The sequence below is a fragment of the Chelonia mydas genome, chromosome 6, assembly GCF_015237465.2.
Source record: "Chelonia mydas isolate rCheMyd1 chromosome 6, rCheMyd1.pri.v2, whole genome shotgun sequence".
NCBI classification, from domain to species: Eukaryota; Metazoa; Chordata; order Testudines; family Cheloniidae; genus Chelonia; species Chelonia mydas.
This window is the reverse complement of record NC_051246.2, coordinates 100876045-100890334: the sequence shown is the minus strand read 5'-3', so window position 1 is coordinate 100890334 and position 14290 is coordinate 100876045. Positions and strand designations below refer to the sequence as shown.

Below are 14290 nucleotides of genomic sequence, written 5' to 3'. Positions count from 1 at the left end.
TTGAACATTAAAGTCCATGTTTCAGCAGCATGTATATTTTAGCTGCATATTTTGCTTTTAGTCTCATGTGCACAGGAGGGTGTTAGTGGTTGGTGGCTATTAATTCACACTTTAGATTTTGCATTCCCCTGAATGTTATTGCTTATGCTCTGAAAACAGTAGCAGCACTGTTTATCTGGTTATTGTAATTAGTTATTATTCATACATTACTGTAAAGTCTAGGCTAATTATAATTATTTCTGATGGGAAGATTCTGTATCACATTTCCTTAATCCATTAGGCTTGTCCTGTCTTGCACCAAATATTGCTACCCAAGCTTGCATTCCATTTCTGCCGCCCTATATTGGGTTCAGGTGGCTAGGCTGTTAAATTATCTGCCCTACACCATGTGACTGCTGCTCTGCCACCCTGACAGATTCTATTTTATCATCATCACGACTGATTTCATTTTTAAAGAGAGCCCATCCCTGTGATGTATCTGACTGTCATTTAGTTAGGATTAGAAAAGATTTAAATCCCTTAAAAGAGAGGAACAAAACTCTTTACCCCTCTGTCTCACAAATCTGAACTGCTTGCTTTGGAAGAACCAGAGCGTGATGACACAATTCCTAGGTCATGCAGCCCAGCAATCCCGCTCGCCCAGAAGAAGGCTTGCTGGAAAAGGTAACTCTTGCTTCTAGCCCACAAGGTGGTAATTATTGTGTTTAACTTGATCTCTGGTGACAGAGAATTCCAAAGCTATCGGTGCCCTGCTGAGAAGTCCCTGGCCTCAGATCAATGAGAATAGATCTAAGATCTGTCAGTCTTAGTACCCCCATTAAATGCCTTTGCCAATCCTTCAGATATGTTGGCTCAAGCCCAATTAGGGATTTGAAGAACAAGGCCAGATCCTTGAAGTTTATCACTTACTAGATGGGTAGTCAGTGCAGAGAACTGGTATGATGTAGTCCCCAAAATGTGTTCCCTTTAACACATAGGCTATAGCATATTATACCAGCTGTAATTTCTAGATCGCCTTCAGGGGCAGCCTCGGGTAAAATGGTATTGCAGTAATCCATTCTAGAGGTGACCCAAGTGTTCAGTGGAGTGGCCATGGTTGTACACTTCTTCCCATCTGTGTTCAGTGGAGGCATGGTGTTACATTAGCTCTCTAACTTTACCAGAGGATATGTTAGTACAGTATCCCATCAGAGATAAAAGAACCACTGAATAAGTATCCTCTCTGATGATTTGTATGTTGAGCAGATAAGGATTTCACTCTGAGACTCCTGTCTGTAGCTACCAAAGAGAGTTGATAATTTACGGTCCAAGCATGTGATTTTTGTTTACGCATTACAGCATTCCAACTTTCTGCTGTATTTTACCTGCTGCATGGGAAATTACACTAGAAATAAAGTACATAGTGTGACAAGGTCGGGCCAGATGGCTACAGGAGAGTATTAGAAGGCAGATATATTAGCCCCAGGTTAAGTAGGTCCCTTTTCCCTGGGTAAGGTAACAGGGAAGGTTCCAGAACAATCAGGAACCTTCTGGAGACAATTAAGATGACAGGCTGATTAGAACACCTGCAGCCAATCAAGAAGCTGCTAGAATCAATTAAGGCAGGTTAATCGGGGCACCTGGGTTTAAAAAGGAGCTCACTTCAGTTTGTGGTGCACATGTAAGGAGCTGGGGGCAAGAGGTGCTAGGAGCTGAGAGTGAGAACGCATACTGTTGGAGGACTGAGGAGTACAAGCAGTATCAGACACCAGGAGGAAGGTCCTATGCTGAGGATAAAGAAGGTGTTGGGAGGAGGCCATGGGGAAGTAGCCCAGGGAGTTGCAGCTGTCGCACAGTTGTTCCAGGAGGCACTCTAAACAGCTGCATTCCACAGGGCCCTGGGCTGGAACCCAGAGTAGAGGGCGGGCCCGGGTTCCCCCCAAACCTCCCAATTCCTGGTCAGACACAGGAGGAGTTGACCTGGACTGTGGGTTCATGAAAATGGCCAAACTGAGGGCTGCTGTCAAGCTCCAAGGCGAGCAAATCCGCCAATAAGCACAAGACCCACCAAGGTAGAGGAGGAACTTTGTCACAACTGGTGTTAGCAGTGGGATCTGGTGTGCACAGCACGGCGGAAGAAGGAGGGTGTTTGGGAAAAAAAAAGGGGGGGAGAGGGATTTTTTTTTCTCACCACAATGGAGGAGGTAGTGCGGGCACTGATACAAGCCACAGCTGTCCAGCAGGATGCTACCCGTGTCCAGGCAGCTGCCCAGCAGGAGGCAGTGCAGCTGAAGCAAGAGACTAATCACCTGCTGATGGACCAGGCTGCTCAAGACCGGGCTATGTTGCGGGAACTGGTAAACCAGGTAAAGGCCCTTACAGAGCTGAACCGCGGCCATGATGGGATGCAGATCATGCGGGCCAGCAATTGGCTGCAGAAAGTGATGCGGAGGATGATGTAGAGGCATACCTCCTGACCTTTGAGAGGACAGCCCTGTGGGAGGCTTGGCCCCAAGAACAGTGGTCTGGCATCCTCCCTCCATTCCTGTGTGGGGAGGCCCAGAAGGCCTACTATGATTTGCCTGAAGAGGCTGCGGCAGACTATCCCCAGCTGAAAGCAGAGATCCTGGCCAGATCTGGGGTAATGACCGCAGTGAGGGCCCAGCGATATCATGAGTGGAGGTACCAGGAAAACAAAACCCCGCGGTCCCAATTATATGACCTCATCCGTCTCGCACGAAAGTGGTTACGAACTGAGTCCCGGAGTCCGGAGGAGATACTAGAGGTTCTTGTCATCGACCGGTACATGAGAGGACTACCGCCAGACCTTCGCGCCTGGGTAAGCCAGAACGACCCTCCACCTATGACGAGGTTGTCACGTTGGTAGAAAGGCGAAGGACGGCGAGGGAGCTGACCCGACCAGTTAAGGAAGAAGCACCCCGGGTTAAACTAGCAGCACCAAGCCCTAGAGCTCGGGTGACTGGGCCACCAGGAGAGCCCAGGTGGAAAAAGAGAGGGGCTGAAGGCCCACCAGAAGCCACAAAGAGTTGGAGCACTGAGGGGAAAGAGGATCGTGATGTCAGACTGCCCAAATCAAGAGACCGGGGAATGCCTAGGGCTCCATACAGATGTTATGCCTGCGGGAAGTGGGGACACATAGCTGCACAGTGTCCCAATGCCGAGGAGCCTATGCAGTGTAACCTGGGGAACTGGGCAGACCCATGCTCCCTAATCTACCTTGTGGGGGTCTCACTAACCCCACATATGTACACTAGCCCAGTGAAGCTAAATGGGGTAGAGACCACAGCACTGGTTGATTCGGGAAGTGCTATCACGCTTGTCTCGGGGAAGCTCGTGAAGCGTAGTCAGCTGCTGTGGGCTAAGCATACAGGGATAACATGTGTCCATGGGACAGTTGGTTATTACCCCACCATCCCAGTAAAAATCAAGATTCAGGGGAACACTACTGAGGTAGCTGCAGGTGTAGTCCCTAAACTCCAATACCCGGTGCTCATAGGGAGGGACTTCCCAGGGTCTGGAGACTTACTCCCAGTAGGGGAATTGGAGAAAGGGGGAAGCCCTGAAAGTAGTGAGGCATCCACAGTACACTGTCAACCCCCAACCTTCTCTGAAATATCCCCAGATTTGTTCTTCACTCCCAGACAGCATAGAAAGATGAAAAGGGAAAGAAGGGCAGCTAAGGCGTTGGGAACCCGAATACTTGCCCAAAGCCAGAGGGTCGCTCTCATAGGTAGGCGGACCCGAGCAGCTGAAAAGGAGGCCACCCAGGAGGGAGAAGCACCCGAATCTGACCCACACTTTAACACCTCTGAACCAGTAGAGGCAACAGAGACTGGCCCCCTAGATCTCAGGCAGATTAGCCCCGGGAGAGGAAATTTTGGACGGGACCAGGCTGAAGACCCAAGGTACGACAACATTAGGAAGGAGGTGACCGAAATAGATGGGGTCCCCGTGGAAGGGAAAACCCAGGGACCAGGACCCTACTTCATAATGAAGAAGAATCTCTTATACCGAGTTGCACCAGTACAGGGGCAGAAGGTACAGCAGATCCTAGTACCTCAAAAACACCAGAATGCTGTATTAAGTCATTGGCCCATAGTCATCTTTTTGGGGGGCATTTGGGGGTAGAGAAGACCTTGGCACGGGTCCTGCGACGATTCTTCTGGCCTGGAGTACATGAAGAAGTGCGGAGGTACTGTGCGTCCTGCCCAGAGTGTCAGCTGCACAGTCCCCGTCCCCACTTGAGGGCACCTTTAGTACCCCTTCCCATCATAGAGGTCCCCTTCGAGCGAATAGCCATGGACCTAGTGGGACCCCTGGAGAAGACAGCCCGTGGCCACCAATATATACTTGTCGTTTTGGATTATGCTACTCGCTACCCAGAAGCCGTCTCCCTGCGGAACACGGCCTCTAAAACGATAGCTAAAGAGTTGGTGGGGATCTTTGCCTGAGTGGGGCTACCAAAGGAGATATTAACAGACCAAGGTACCCCATTTATGTCAAAGCTAATGAAGGACCACTGTATGCTGCTCCATATACATACCCTGAGAACTTCAGTCTATCACCCGCATACCGATGGGCTGGTAGAAAGGTTTAACCGAACCCTCAAGGCAATGATAAGGAAAGTGGTAAGTCGGGATGGGAAGGATTGGGACACTCTACTATCCTACCTTATGTTTGCAATCCGGGAGGTACCTCAGGCCTCAACTGGGTTTTCCCCCTTTTGAATTATTATACGGACGCCACCCCCATGGCATACTAGATAGCGCAAAAGAAATCTGGGAAGAGGAACCCAGTGAAGGGAGAAATATAATTGACCATGTGTTGCAGATGCGTGAATGGATAGCCCAGGTCATCCCTATTATACGAGAACATTTGGAAAAGGCGCAGGAGACCCAGCAAACCCATTACAATCGCCAGGCAAAAGTCCGACAGTTCCAACCAGGGGATCGGGTGATGGTGTTGGTACCCATGGCAGAAAGCAAGCTTTTGGCCCAATGGCAGGGGCCCTATGAGGTAGTTGGACCCGTGGGGGAAGTAACCTACAAGGTGTGGCAGCCAGGACACCGGAAACAAAAACAAATTTATCACATTAACCTCTTAAAGCCTTGGCACCAATGAGAGGCGTGTGTAGTGGCCCAAGAGACCCCAATCCAGGGAAATAACATGCAGGGGCAGATCAGGATATCCACTGATCTGATACCAAACCAGAAGGAGGTAACTGAGATGATCAACCGATACCAGGACGTGTTTTCAACCAAACCAGGTCGGACCACCAAAGCATATCACCACATTATCACAGACCCTGAGGCAAAGGTAACTTTTAGGCCCTCTCGGGTCCCAGCAGCAAAAAGGGAGGAGATCAAGGCAGAGGTAAAAAGGATGTCGGAACTGGGAGTCATCGAAGAGTCCCACAGTCAGTGGTCAAGCCCGATTGTGTTGGTGCCCAAACCCGATGGCACCACTAGGTTTTGTAATGACTTTCGCCGGCTGAATGAGATATCCAAATTCGATGCATACCCCATACCCCATATAGATAAGTTACTTGACTGCCTGGGGAATGCCCGATCTTTGACCACCCTTGATTTAACAAAAGGATACTGGCAGATTCCCCTTGCCAAAGATGCGGAAGAAAAGATGGCATTCTCTACACCAGAGGGTCTGTTTCAATATACTGTTCTTCCTTTTGGACTGCATGGGGCACCTGCCACCTTCCAGCGTATTATGGACAAGCTCCTACAGCATACCGGTTATGCAGCGGCATACCTGGATGATGTGTTTATTCACACCCCCGACTGGGAAACCCACTTAGGAAAGGTGGAAGCTGTTCTGGACACGCTAAGACGGGCTGGCCTCACAGCCAACCCAGCCAAGTGAGTTATAGGACTAGCCGAGGCTAAATACCTTGGCTACATTGTAGGAAGGGGCATGGTCAAGCCCCAACTAAACAAACTAGAGGCTATCCAAAATTGGCCCCGGCCGAATCGGAAAAAGCAAGTCCAGGCATTCCTGGGTGTGGTGGGGTACTACAGACGATTTATTCCCCATTTTGCTACCAGAGCGAGTCCCCTGACGGACCTGATAAAAGCCCAGGGTCCAGACATGGTGAAGTGGACAGATGCCGCAGAGAAAGCATTCATGGATCTATGGACAGCCCTCTGCAGTAACCCAGTGCTTATAGCCCCAGACTTCAACAAAGAATTCATTTTACAAACAGATGCATCTGAAGTAGGATTGGGAGCTGTCCTATCGCAGATGGTCGGAGATGAAGAACACCCAGTCCTCTACCTCAGCAGGAAACTCCTCCCGAGAGAGCAGAAGTATGCTGTGGTTGAAAGAGAATGCCTAGCTGTGAAATGGGCCATGGAAACACTACGTTATTACCTTCTGGGATGATGGTTTACCCTTGTGACTGACCACGCACCCCTCCAGTGGATGCAGTGAAATAAAAAGAAGAATGCAAGGGTGATCAAATGGTTCCTGTCCCTACAACCTTTCCAATTCACCATACAACACCGGGCTGGAAGCCACCATGGCAATGCAAATGGCTTGTCACGAGTATACTGCCTGACATCCCAAGTTGCCCAACCCCGTAGTGTTGAGCGGGGGGTGGGGGGGTAGGGGGGGGAATATGTGACAGGGTCGGGCGAGATGGCTACAGGAGAGTAATAGAAGGCAGATATATTAGCCCCAGGTTAATATGGGTAAGGTAACAGGGAAGGTTGCAGAACAATTAGGAACCTTCTGGAGACAATTAAGATGTCAGGCTGATTAGAACATCTGCAGCCAATCAAGAAGCTGCTAGAATCAATTAAGGCAGGTTAATCGGGGCACCTGAGTTTAAAAAGGAGCTCACTTCAATTTGTGGTGTGTGTGTAAGGAGCTGGGGGCAAAAGGTGCTAGGAGCTGAGAGTGAGAACGCATACTGTTGGAGGACTGAGGAGTACAAGCAGTATCAGACACCAGGAGGAAGGTCCTATGCTGAGGATAAAGAAGGTGTTGGGAGGAGGCCATGGGGAAGTAGCCCAGGGAGTTGTAGCTGTCGCACAGCTGTTCCAGGAGGCACTCTAGACAGCTGCATTCCACAGGGCCCTGGGCTGGAACCCGGAGTAGAGGGCGGGCCCGGGTTCCCCCCAAACCTCCGAACTCCTGGTCAGACACAGGAGGAGTTGACCCGGACTGTGGGTTCATGAAAGCAGCCAAACTGAGGGCTGCTGTGAAGCTCCGAGGTGAGCAAATCCTCCAATAAGCGCAAGACCCACCAAGGTAGAGGAGGAACTTTGTCACAGTAGCTAGAATGACAGTTACATAGGTTACTTTTAAAGTCAGCAAATAATAAGGAAATGAAAAACCTCGAGCCAGGCAGTTCCAATTGCTTTGTTGATTAGTAATTTTAGTGGGCATAAAGGAAGTGTGGATGATGCAGTCAGAACTACAGCACCTCACAGTGGAATCTGGTAAATGTGGTTTGGAGCATTGGTTTCCATGTTTTTACAATATATTTAGTAGCTCAAAGCCGTTGAACATACCAGTGATTCTGTGCCAGTGTGAGAGTGTGTACAGTGTTTCTAGAGTTATTGACTTGTCCAAGTAAGTTTACTTGAGTTTATTCTAAGTGCACAGATGCCACCTTTTTCACAGCTGCCTAAGCCAATGGCAACAGGACAGTTGTCAGCGGTGCGAGTAAATTAACGCATCTGGGTTTTGAACAAGTGATTTGGACAAAAAAGGAAAACATGCTGAAGTGCATTTATCTTAATTTGATTGAAATAAGTGGCTGACTTAGTTACTCACATGGCCACTATGTGTCTCTTAGTGTCTTCAGATCAAGAGTGGATGTCTTTTTGGAAGATGTGCTTTAGTCAAACCCAAGTTACTGGGCTCAGTACAGGAGTAGGAGTAACTGAATGAAATTCTACAGCCTATGTTATGTAAGAGGTCAGACTAGAGATCTAATGGTCCCTTCTGAGCTTAAAATCTATAAAAAGAGAATAAAAGGAGTCAGTGATTGTGCTCCTTTTTTGCTTCTTCATTATGCATAAAGAAGGCCTAACAAATTTTTTATTTTGTTTTTTCAAAAAAAAAAAAATGTTTTGCTTGGTTTTGGCTTTTTCCCCCTGCAAAAATATCAAGTCTTGTCTTCCCTGTTTTTGTTGGAGGACTTCATGGTGACTCACAGGCAGATTGGGAGCTTTCTCAGCCCACAGCCGAAGGGAAAGGTGTTAAATATTTAATAAAGAGACAGCTTTTCTCCCAAGTGTTTTGGTTTAAATAGGTGTTAACAAAAAACAAAACACAAAAAAATGTAGCAGTCTGACTAAAATTCACTTTTCCCTCCAAGAAATCAGGCTTCCCTGGTATGGGTTCTCTGGTGGCTAGCAACCTTGACCCATGGCTGCTATCACTAGTTCAACTGACCTGAAGGTAGCATTAGAGGGAACCTAGTCTAAACAAGCTTCCTGAGGCTGTACCCATTTTTATCACTGTGTCAGGTTGACTTGATTTTATCAGGTTTAACTAACATGGTGGTGGAAACAGGTCTGCCCCACAAGATTAGTCTACATTAGAGTTCTGGTCTGGTGCTAAGACTTGTTGAGCAGAACTGGTGATAACACGAGAGGAAATTCTTTGTTAATTTCCCCAGTGTAGACATGGCCATAGAGGTTTACAGTGTAGGCAAGATCTGAACTCTCTTCTCATACTCGCTCTCAAAACCGTTTTAGGATGTATTTTATTTATATACATGAGAAAGAAGCAAATAGTGCACATACCCACTTCCCTTCCCTTTTCAGGTTATATTTAAAAAATACACTTGACAGAATTATAAATGGTGTTTTTGTTGTAACCAATATTCAACACCAAGAAGAACCAACCGTTAGATAAAATGTAATTAATACTGTGCATAATATAAGCAATAATGTGCCTCAACATCACTAGTGGATTTGAAATACACAACCCTGGTATCTCTCTTCTGTTGAGGCAGCAACTCCTCAACTTCTTGCACCTGCAGAGAGGAAAGCAAAGTAACAGTTGAGTGCCAAATCAATCAGAAATGGTCACACAACAAAAAGAGACAGGATGTTTCAGTCTTTCACTACAAAGTGTACGGAAACATGAATACTTGCTGGGCAACTGTAGTTAGTGATCCAGGATTAAGACTGTCTCAGTACTGAGCAGCTGGGTGATGAGAAGTATCTTATGTCCACTGCAGCTGGGAGCAACCCATCCAGTCCACGTAGACAGACTCTTGCTAGTTCATTTCAAGCTAGCCTGCAGCATTGTGAACGTTGCAGCCCGGACGGAGGCTCAGGCTGGCCACCCGAGCTCAGACCCAGGGAGGGTCGATTGGCCTTGAGAACCCAAGCTGCCACTTGAGCTACAATGTCCATGTTACTATTTGTAGTGTACTAGCTTGAGCTGAGCTAGCATGATTCTGTTTGCCCGGGCTCGAAGACAAACTCCCAGCGGCAGTGTAGACGTATCTTTAGTGCCTCTCAGTCACGACATGGAGGCCCAGATCCTCTAAGACAGTGGTTTTCAATCGTTTTTCATTTGTGGACCCTGACAAAATTCTAACTTTCCCTTTGGAAATATAAGGCATAGACCACAGGTTGAAAACCACTGCTCTAAGGTATTTAGGTGCCTGATTCCCACTGGGGAGTTCGTGTGTGTATAATAAGGCCTGTGCCTTAGAGGATCTGGGTCCTAGTGCCATCCCAACATGTCAGATTTCTTTTTTTTTTTTTTTTGGCTTCTTCTGAAGCGGACTGGAAAGAGGAAGAAAAAGAGACTCAAATACAGGTACATTGGCGTCTGTGTCATACAGACACTATAGGTCAGGTTTTCCCCCCATTGTTTTATTCCAGATATGTATGCATTGAAAGTCCAGAAGTGCTTAACTCTGTGGAATTTAAAATCCCTTGGTGAGACAGCCTACAGAATGAACATTCTCCTGAAGGGTTTTATAAACTGTGCAGTCCCTTCCTCTTCAAGAGTTTATAAAAACTGTACATTTGAGGCCCAACTCTTATGGAAAAGTCCTACTGAATTTAAAAGAAAGTGATCTTTCTATAGACTGGTTGACCCATCGTTTGAGAAGTGCTTCCTTCCCCCCATAGACTCTTTAAAGTTATGATGCTGGAAGTTCTGTGCTGGCCTGTGTTGAGTAAGGGGAGAGCTAGACTGTCACAGATCTCCTAACCCCCTATTAGTTGTGACTGAAAGAGAAGAGGGCTACCCCATCAGGCTGTGTTACTGTATATAGGACCTTAGTGGAATGAGATGACTTTTTATAGTCACAAAATCCTGCTTGTAGCTGCCCATCGTATGCCAGAATTTGTGGGGATATTTCAGTCCAGATCTTTGTCCCGTGTTTTTGGGAGGAAGGAAGGTCCAATGGTTAGGTGCTCAGCTGAGACACAGGAGACCTGTGCTTAATTCCCTGCTCTGCCACAGACTTTTGCTGTGGCCTTGGGCAGCTCACTTAGTCTCTCTGTGCTTCAATTCCCTATCTGTAAAATGGTGAGTTCTCCTTACCTCACAGGGTTTTGGGGAGGCTCTCAGATACTATAGTGATGGGAACCATACAAGTACCTAAAACATGTACTTTGAAATAGCAGAGAATTTGTACTGGCATCATGGAAGATGTAAGAAGCTTTTACCAAGGTGCACCCTGGTGAAAAGATGAATGAACTGTTTGAGAACTCAAAATACAATGTCTCATTTGAAGAAACTGACAGGAGCAGTCACCAGTCTGCCTCTGAGCAGATTGATAGACATGACTGCCTCATTCACTATCAATTGACCAAATTTCCTAATACTCCAGTGTCAGTTTCTTTGATGAAAGGCTGGTTCAAATACCAAACTGTTGAGTACTGGGGATAAGGGATTAGATTTATAGTGTAATCTTCTACTAACATCCCTCTTGATCCAGAGATCAGGCTTTAAAATGTGTTCTTTCTTACCATAAGACTGCAATGTCAAGGAGAGCAGACAAATGCCTCTCACCCACCTTTGGCGGCAGTGATCCTGTTACTGGCCCAGTGTTATTAGTTCTGGGTAGGGTAGTAAACACTTAAAGGGGCAATTGGACTTTCACAGCTGTATCTGATTTAAAAGATTTGTGTTCAGTTGGGCCCCTCTTACTAAGCCATCAAAACTCAGGACCCAAATGTCCCTCTTCCCCTGATTAGAAAATCGAGGGGAAGGGACTAACAGAGAGGAAATCTCTCCAATTGTTTTTCAGAATTCCTGAGATCCACATGGAATTTGTGACATCAGTGGGAAGCGGGCCATCTACGCAAAGGCCCAATGCTTCTGTACATACTCTGCCTTATGCCTCCCTGGCACTGCAGCTGCCAGGACTTCTGCAGATCATGGCGATCCCCAGCACTCTTCTTAAAAGAAAATTCTCAATGCAGAGGGGGATGGGAGAAGGGGCTCAGAAGTGCAGTACAGCCTCAGACTGTGTGGCATTTCCATCCTGAGTTCTGCAGGAACAGTGGGAATATGGTGTCCATCTACTGTTCTGACTTACCCACTGCCTGTTCCCTTGCCAGGCACAGATCCAAGGACCCCTCAAGAACCATCTACAGAGTCCAAGGGAAGGGGTACTGCTGCTCGGGAGATGGCTGACACCCTTGTCTGCAGCAGTGCCCTAGGGTTCTCCCCACATGCAGACTTCAGGGACTCATTGGGGCAAGTTAATTTTTGAGGCCAAATCCTGCTCACTGTACCCATGCAAAACTCCCACTGATGTCCATGGGAGTTTTGGGTGAGTAACAGATTTGGCCCTTGTCATCTAGCCATTAAAAATGTGTTGGGTGTCTCTGCTGGCAAACCGTGACAAAGATAATTTAGATGGAGGAGCACATTCACTGTATGTGTGCTTAATGCAAGAGAGAGAGAGTGAATTCCATCCAGACAGATGTGCTTAAATGACTCCAGCAGTGAGGTGTAATTAAATCTTTACAGGTGAGTTATGTCTCCTAATGTGGGTATATACAGCAATCACTAAAGAAAAAAGTCTCCCTTAGTCCAGATATTGCCACCGGTGAGCTTCCGGTAGTGAAGGCCTGCCATTTATTATGTTTAATGGTGAAGCCTGAAATATTCAGAAGTCATCACATGGTGAATTTGGGGCAAACAGAAGAAGCAAAGAGGATTGTGTGAGTATGAATACTGGCCCATGTAGTCCCCAAGCCCAGCTGTGCTGTTCGGAATGGGGAAAAGCCATAGAGAAATCTGGGGTGGAGCCTTGTGGGAGAGATAAATGGCCAATTGGGATACATTCTTCTAGGCGAGGTCACCTTTCCACCTCTGTCAAATAACCACGCAATCTGGGACTGTGTGGAAAATGTGGGCAGGACCAGAGGTAATGGGGAGGAGCCACACTAAGTAGAATGTTCCCCTTTCCTCAAAACTGGGACTGACCCAGAGTTAAACTCAGACAAGAGTGAATGCTCCCTCCACATTCAGTGTCGCTCCTTTCAGGAGTGGCAGAGCGCAGTTGGGGCAACAAGACAATGGCAGCTTGGCTACTGGTTTTGCATTGCTCCATGTGTGGTGGTAGCTGGGAAAGTGCCTCCTTGCACTGAGCCATGCCTATCTCTAGGCCTTCATGCCATTTTCCAGACTGCTTCTGTGCAGTTTTTACACTAGCAGGGAGGTTTATGGGCCAAAGTTCAGTTTGCACCTCATTACTAGGTGCTCCTAATCTGTGAAGGCAACTGCTCAATGGCAAGGACAAATTGGCCCCAGAGAACCCCCGGCCTTGTCAAGTGCCTGTACCTAATTACAATTTACGTCAGTTCATAAGCATTTATAATACAATAACTCTTTGTACTTCTACAGCCCCCTTCATTTAAGGATCTCAAAGCATTTTAACACAAAGAATGACACCTCAACACACCCCAGTGAAGTCAGGAAATATTATCCCAGTGTCACAGATGGGTAAGCAATAGCACAGTGAGATGCAACGACTTGCCCAAAGTCATACAGGAAGTTGACACCTGTGCTTTAACTACTAGACCATGCTTCCCCTTGTTTACTACAACTTTAGAGGGGAGGGAGAAGCCGATATCTTGGTTCCACTTTAGAAAGTTCTTGCCTGGCCCAGAACAGATGACGCTCTGCTATAGCATCTCCAAGCCCAACGTGACAGCTGTTCTGTCAGGCTAAAACCCTGCTCTGCAACTGAGTTCTACATTATTCTTGTTCCTTTGTCCTATCCTAACCAAAAAAAGTGAAGTTGTCCATCCTCCCAAGTGAAGTTTTTGCAGGGTGTAGGAACCGGTGATGCTCTGATACAAAGCATGGGGCTTGTATTGTTTCAACAATGGTGTTTTCAGATGTTGCCATATGTATTTAGTCCATCATTTGATAATGTGAAAAAAAATATGAAAGCAGTGAGAGACAAAAGGAGAATGAAGATGAATGTTAGTGTTCCCCTGGGGTTCATGGCTGAAGGAATTAACACAGCTTGGCACTCTACCCTAGCTGTGTTTGTTTCCATGGCAACAGCTACGTACATGTTTCAGACTATCTACAGTGACACAGTTGCAGAAATAGTAGCTTGCAGGTTTCTGATATCGCATCAGTGGGCAGGCAGCACACACTAGACTAAGTAAGTGTAAAAGAATTTAAAATATCGCTCTGGATTCAAATGTATATTAATTTGTACGAGTTCATCTAATCAATAGGGTAAGTGTTTGCAGCATTCCACTTGGACGTTGGAATGTATGGTCAAAGTTGAAAAGTTAAAGGAGGCCGTTTAAGCAGTTTTCATTTATTTGGTCAATATGATTGAATGTAAATAAACGTGACTGAATAAAGAGAAGGAAAATACCTTTCCAAGGAAATCTCTAGGAAGTGTGTGGTCACTGGAGGGCTGGGTTTTGCTGTCGTACAGACAGAGGCTGTAAATAGCTGAGTCTTAAAACAAAATCTTATTTATTGCTGAATGTTAAAGTACTTTAGACTTTACAGCAACTAATCCTTTAATGTCTCATTGAAAAGACAGTTGTAAATAAGATAGACAGGTGAGCTGATTATTAGTGCAATTAGAGAAAATTTGGGACTCCATTGTCTTTTCTGAAAGCTCTTGTAAATATCAGTTCCGTGTACTGTACTGTATACGTTAGATGACCCTGGTTTGTCTTTGACATTTTCTGTTACTTTTTATTGGCATCTACATTTATTTTATGCCACCAAGTCATATACTAGGTTATATATATATTACTTCAGGTTTTTTAGAAGTGATATACACTTGAGAAGCATGTTACTGATTGAA

The 14290-nt window shown here is 46.4% G+C and overlaps 1 protein-coding gene across 6 annotated transcripts in view; it reads left to right on the top strand.

Moving 5' to 3' along the window:
- The window catches only part of FOXN3 (forkhead box N3), a 307996-nt gene that overhangs the window by 60209 nt on the left and 233497 nt on the right, over positions 1 to 14290 (top strand). The window lies entirely within an intron of this gene.